Source organism: Phalaenopsis equestris, unplaced genomic scaffold (assembly GCF_001263595.1).
Source record: "Phalaenopsis equestris unplaced genomic scaffold, ASM126359v1 Scaffold000374, whole genome shotgun sequence".
In the NCBI taxonomy this organism is placed as follows: domain Eukaryota; kingdom Viridiplantae; phylum Streptophyta; class Magnoliopsida; order Asparagales; family Orchidaceae; genus Phalaenopsis; species Phalaenopsis equestris.
In genome coordinates, this window is record NW_018164816.1 from 761,451 (window position 1) to 768,078 (window position 6,628).

Below are 6,628 nucleotides of genomic sequence, written 5' to 3' on the forward strand. Positions count from 1 at the left end.
TTACTTTCAATCTGACCAATTGATTTGTTAAAATATGTTGAGTTTTACAACTAAAGTGAGGATTACATCCAAGATTCAGGAAGGCCAAAGTCCTTGTAATTTGCGTGCAAATAAATAGGGAAATAATATTATCGGGCGTAGAATTGAAGATTTTAGAGTGACAGACTAAAATCCCCAATTTGGTCATATTATTTGGGTGTTGAAGTGTAGATGTTAGCCCTCAGGCGAGGGGAAAGTGGGAGCTCCGAAGTGAGAGCCGGTATCCTCCCAGCCTAGCCGTAGATTCAGAAAACAAGTGTAGGATTAGTCAATGTTCTTTATATCTGGACCAAAAGGTAAAGAATAGTTATGCTCCTAATTGACACAATATAATTTGAACTAATTCACTTTATCCATTCACTATAATTTCTTGACATAGAGAAGGATGTTTTCTTATGTATTGAATATCATATTTAAACCTTCATTAGTATCATTCGTTATTTAATAGATATTAAAATTACATATTTATTTCAATTTCCTATTAGTGATAGATAAGCGAATTAAAACAGTGACAGATAAGCAAATTGAACTTCGTTGTTGTGATTAAAATATTGCTTTATCTAAAATCTTAGTTTGTAGATCTAATCATACTCCCTATGGGATTGATATCTAGGACTTCATTAGAGTCCTATATTACTTGAGCGATGCGTATACTTGCATTGATAAGTGTGACTTAACAAACAATTATTGAATATTTAATATTTATTATGTACATATTTATCTTATATTTTTAAGCATATATCAAGTCGCGATCAAGATGCTCCTCCTCCGATTATGTCACATCTTACTAATATTTTGAATATTTTTAGTCGTGCTTTTAATTTAAATGTCAACTTTTCTAAATTTTTTATTTTCTTTTCTAAGAACATTGATAATATTTTAAAGCATACTATATGCAATATTAGTGTTATTAATATCACACCTCTACCCTGGAAATATCTTGGTGTTACTATTTCTCAATCTAAGCTTAAAGTGATTGATTGTAATATTATTTTTAATAAAATTTATAAATGGTTGGCTGGATGGAATCAAAAAGTTTTTTTATGGTCTGTCTTTTTAAATTAATTATTATATCATTAGAAGTTCCCTTTATTATTGGTTTCATTCTGCTTCACTACCTAAATGTATTAGGAAGAAAGTTACTTCTTTGTTGGGTAATTTTCTTTTTCATAATAATAAGGAAAGTAAAATGACTATTATTCTTGGAAAACTACTTCTATTCTTAAAGTTTTTAGAGGTTTTGGTATTCCTTCTTTAGATAATATCATTTTGATATGTAAAATTATTTGGAGTCATTTGAATTATAACTCTCATTTATCTAAGTGGAGTATGTATAAATATGGCACTATTTGGTTTAATTCTACTTTTAAAGTCTCTACTTTTTGAGAGATATTACTGAAGTTGCTATTAAAATTAGCAATCTTCTTTTTTTCTTAAATCATGAGATTAATGAAACATCTTTATTTGAACATTATGGTAATATGGTTTTTTTGTTGGTTTTCTTTTCATGAATTTATTAAAATTAAAGACATTCTTATTAATGGTAATTATTTTTTTCTTCTATATTGAAGTGTTCCTAATGATTATTTACTTTTTTTAATGACATTCTTATTACTACTGATGGTATAAGTTGTCTTTGGGAAAGGAAAGATTTCTTTAGTAGTAAAATTATTTATCATTTTATTTATGAAAATTTACCTATTAAAGATTGAAATGGATTGTTTTGGTATAAAGGATATAAGATTAATTTGGCTTTGTTTTGTTGGCGAACTTTTAAACTTAGTCTTAAAACTAGTGATATTCTTAATTCAAGGGGTATTAATGTTAGAATTAATTGTTTTCTTTGTCTTAATAGTTTAGAAACTCATAAACATTTATTCTTTAAATGTTTTTTCATAATTTATTGAACGATTGTATCCTTATTGGATAATTTTTTATTATCACTGGCAACTTCTTTCAAGTTTTTTATCATGCTGAGAATATTAGTTGCAAAATTCAGAAGAGATTTTATCTCTTAGCTATTCAAAGTGTTGCTTATGAAATTTGACTGAAAAGGAACAACAAAATTTTCAATAGTTTTAATACTTCTTTTTAGATTATCACTAGAAGAATTCATTGAAAAGTTATGCATAAGAGTAGGAAGTGAAAATTCAAATATGAAATTCCCACCTTTATTAAAATATTTATAAGCTGTAGCTATGGTTTCTATTGGTTGGTTTAATAGTAGTTTCTATCTCTGTTTTTTCTTTATGTTTTTGGATGATTTCGAGCTCTTTCTTGGCTTATGATTCAATTACTTTCCTTTATAACAAGATGGCTGGAGTTTATTTCATTTGCATCAACTTAATTTTTGTACATTGGAGTTGATGTTCCTTCTTCAAAATTGGCTCTAGCTTTGTTATGGGCACTAAATCTCTCATTTGTACATTGATGTTCCTTATTCTTGATCGACTCTAACTTTGTTCCGGGCTCTGACTATCTCTTTTGTTTCTTATTCTCAGTAGTGTTGAACTCCTTTTTTTTATTTACTAATGGATGTTAAGATTGTTGAAGCATTATAGTTTATTTTTCTGATGTAGTTCAGTCTTATACTAGATTTTTCTTGAGAGGTATTTTTTTTAATGAGCAATGATAATTTTCAACAATATATTAAATTAAACTATTCCATTGAATATTGTAATTCATTAGATTCTGGAAGGTAATTTAATATTTCTGCAAGTTCGTTCTGAGCTCAATATCTTCAACATCTTCGTTGTCTTCAATATTTTCAATGTCTTCTTTGTCTTCAATGTTCTAAATCTTCTTTATAATTTTTGTCCAATCTTTCTTTTATTGCTTTGTTTTCATTTATTTTTTTTAGGTGTTTCTTTTTTTTTTTCTTTTCTACTTTTATTGATTTTGCAGATGCAATTTATTTGGTCTTCAGATATTTTGTTCAGATAGACTGCCTTTAGGTTGTATCTAGAAGTGGATGATGCACTCGTGAATCTTTCATCTTCAGCTCTTCTAATTAAGTATTTACAATCTTTTTCTATTGTTGTGTGTTTTTTGTTATTCTTGGTTGTTATGTTTTTTTTTTCTGGCTTTGTTGAGTTGTATGGATATTATATATTTTATTTTATCTTTATGAATATAACTAGGCGTGACCCTCTATATATGTATGTATGTATGTATGTATGTATGTATGTATGTATGTATGTATGTATGTATGTATGTATGTATGTATGTATGTATGTATGTATGTATGTATGTATGTATGTATGTATGTATGCATATATACATATAATTTTTTAAACTGGAATGGTTCGAGACTATTATACGAGTCTCCAACCACCCCTAATGTGCTTAACAATTCAAGTACCACCTGCTTAAGGCCAACTGTGTCAGAGGGGATTCAAACCCCGACCTGAGGGGTCTTTGTTAGAGTTTCGAATGACGGTTTTCGTCGTCTATGATTCAGTCGTGTTCAAAGGCGAGGGCTCGCACCTCATCGCCTCTGTTTCGTCGTCTCTACTCTTCCTTATCCTTACATATTATGCTTCATTAGTTCGTGTTTGCGTCGTTCTGTGCTTTTGTCTGTTTCATCTGTTTCGTCACCGACAGTTTTCACAACTTCCGTGTTTCTATCGGGGTTTTGTTGCAGAAGACACTGGCAGCTTCAGATCTCAGCACCTTCGCCTCTCCCTGCTTCTGTGACTATATTGAGACGTCGTAGCAGGTAGATCTCTTTGCTCTGATGGCGCTTCCTTCTTCGGTTGAACCTAACAAAACCACATTTACCCGCGTGGTGGGTAAACTTCAGGTGGAGTCCGCAGTTGTCTTCCCCACAAGCTATAAGGATTGTCGTGATGATACAAATGATTGCCCTTTTGTTAAGAAGGCAAGTCAGAAATGTGGGATAGTAGCACACTTTTTCTCTGATTCAGAAATTTCACCCAGACTAAAAAATGCAAGTTCGCTCTTTTTGGAAAATTTTTGTGGGGGCACCCACCCATGAAAGTTATCAGAAAAAGTTTTGATGATCTCAAACTAGTAAACAAGTGGAAAGTGAGATTCTTTGATGGAAGACATGTGTTGATTCAGTTAACAATGGCTAAAAATTATGCTCAGATATTGTCCAAAAAAGATCTTAGTATTACAAGTAAGTCAATGAAGTTACTTAAGTGGTCTCCTAATTTCGAACCAAATCATGAATCTGTCATTGTTGCGGTATGATTTAGTCTACCTGGTCTCAAGCTGCACTTTGTTAATCATCAGGTTCTCTACTTTACTAAGGCCATATTTGGGGACCCTATGAAGCTAGATCTACCATCCTTCAATCTAACTAGGCCTTCTATGGCCAGAATACTTATGGAAATAGATATTACTTTACCTAATATTACTGAAGTCTGGTTGGACACAACTCATAATAGATATTACACAACTCATAATAGATATTAACTCATAATAGATATTGACAGTAAATTGTCATGGAACAAAAACATTTTTATTGTGCCCACTGTAAGATGTTTGGGCATACCCTTGATAAATGTCACAGACTCCATCCTAATTTGAAATCAAAAGCTCAAATGAATAAGGATGGGTCTAATCCCACTGCTCAACTTGTGGAGGAAATTACCACAAGACAGGAGTTGGGGTCTGATTTAATTGCCCATGTGGATCCCCTTCCTACCAATATTGTTTTTGCTTCTGCAATTGATGTGTTGTCGGATGGCTCTGCTGGGAAGCTACACCTTCAAACCTTATTGAAAACAATACTGAAGGATCCTTGCCTACAAAGGATAGTGTTCATACCGATAATCAAGAGAACCTTGGGGCTCCCCATCTTTAAGAAGTATCTGGTGCAGAGGCGACAACTCATACTTCACATACACTAGAACCTATTATGGTTACATCGGTTGACAATCATTCTACTACAGTTTTACTACCTCATACGAATGATCAATCTTCGAATGAGGAATGACAAGTTTACACATTCATGAAGAAGAAGAAAAATGAAGACCTACTTGAGCTCAGGAATATAATGGATGAATAATGGATGATACTTTTTTGGTTACTTCGGGTAATGGTACACACTTCACCAATTTGTTAGTTGGCTCCCTTCCGAGAACTAGAGGCAGAGACAATACTAAATTGGGTTGTCCCTAACTTTTTTCACGCCTTGATCGTTTTGGTTTTTGATCTTATATGTACTCTCTTTTTTTGGGATTTTGTGTGTGTTGTACCGTTTAGGTTGGGCGCCAGCTTTTGGGCCCATTCATACAACCTATATGTATCCTTTTTTCATTAATATATTAGCCCTTGGGATTTTTTAATATATATATATATATATATATATATATCTATGTATCTATATGTATGTATGTATGTATCTATATGTATGTATGCATGTATCTATGTATATGTATGTATCTATCGAGATTGCAAGATGGCTGGAGTTTATTTCATTTGCATCAACTTAATTTTTGTACATTGGAATTGATGTTCCTTCGTTTAAATCAGTTCTAGCTTTGTTATGGGCACTATTCTCTCATTTGTACATTGATGTTCCTTATTCTGGATTGTCTCTAACTTTCTTCTGGGCTCTGAGTATCTCATTTGTTTCTTATTCTCAGTAGTGTTGAAGACTTTTTTTTTTGTTATTGATTGATGTTAAGATTGTTGGAACATTATAGTTTATTTTTCTGAAATAGTACAAACTTATACTTGGTTTTTCCTTAGAGGTCTTTTTTTTATTGAGTAATGATAATTTTCAACAATATATTAAATTCAATTGTTCCATTAAATATTGTAATTCATTAGATTTTGGAAGGTAATTTAATATTTCTACAAGTAAGTTCTGAGCTCAATAACTTCAACATCTTTAATGTCTTTAATATTTTCAATGTCTTCTTTGTCTTCAATGTTCTATATCTTCTTTATATCTTTTGTCCAATCTTTCTTTTATTGTTATGTTTTTATTTTTTTTTTGTTAGGTGTTTCTTTTTGTTCTCTTCTACTGTTTATTGATTTTGCAGATGCAAGTTATTTGGACTTCAGATATTTTGTTCAGATACACTGCCTTTAGGTTGTATCTAGAAGTGGATGATGCACTCGTGAATCTTTTGTCTTGAGCTCTTCTAGTTAATTGTTTACAATCTTTTTCTACCGTTGTGTTTTTTGTTATTCTTTGTTGTTTTGCTTTTTTTTTTCTTCTTTGTGTTGTGCTGTATGGATATTATATATTTTATTTTATCTCTATGAATATAATTGGACGTGGCCCTCATGTTTCCCCAAAAGAGAAGAAAATATGTAGTTTGCTTTTAAAATGTAAGTGATAGTAATATTTTTTATATGATATTAAAGATTTGAATGCTAAATATGCGAACATAAATTTTAGATGTCAAATAAGAAATAAATGACAATCAAATAAATAAATAAATAAATAAATAAATCCTAATGTGCCTAAACATTCGAGCACCACCTCTTTAAGGCCAACAATGCCAGTGGGGATTTAAATCACCGACCTGAGGGATCTTACACCGTGGATGCCAACCAACAAGCCAGCGTACGGGATACACTCACGCATTATATATATATATTGAAGTGT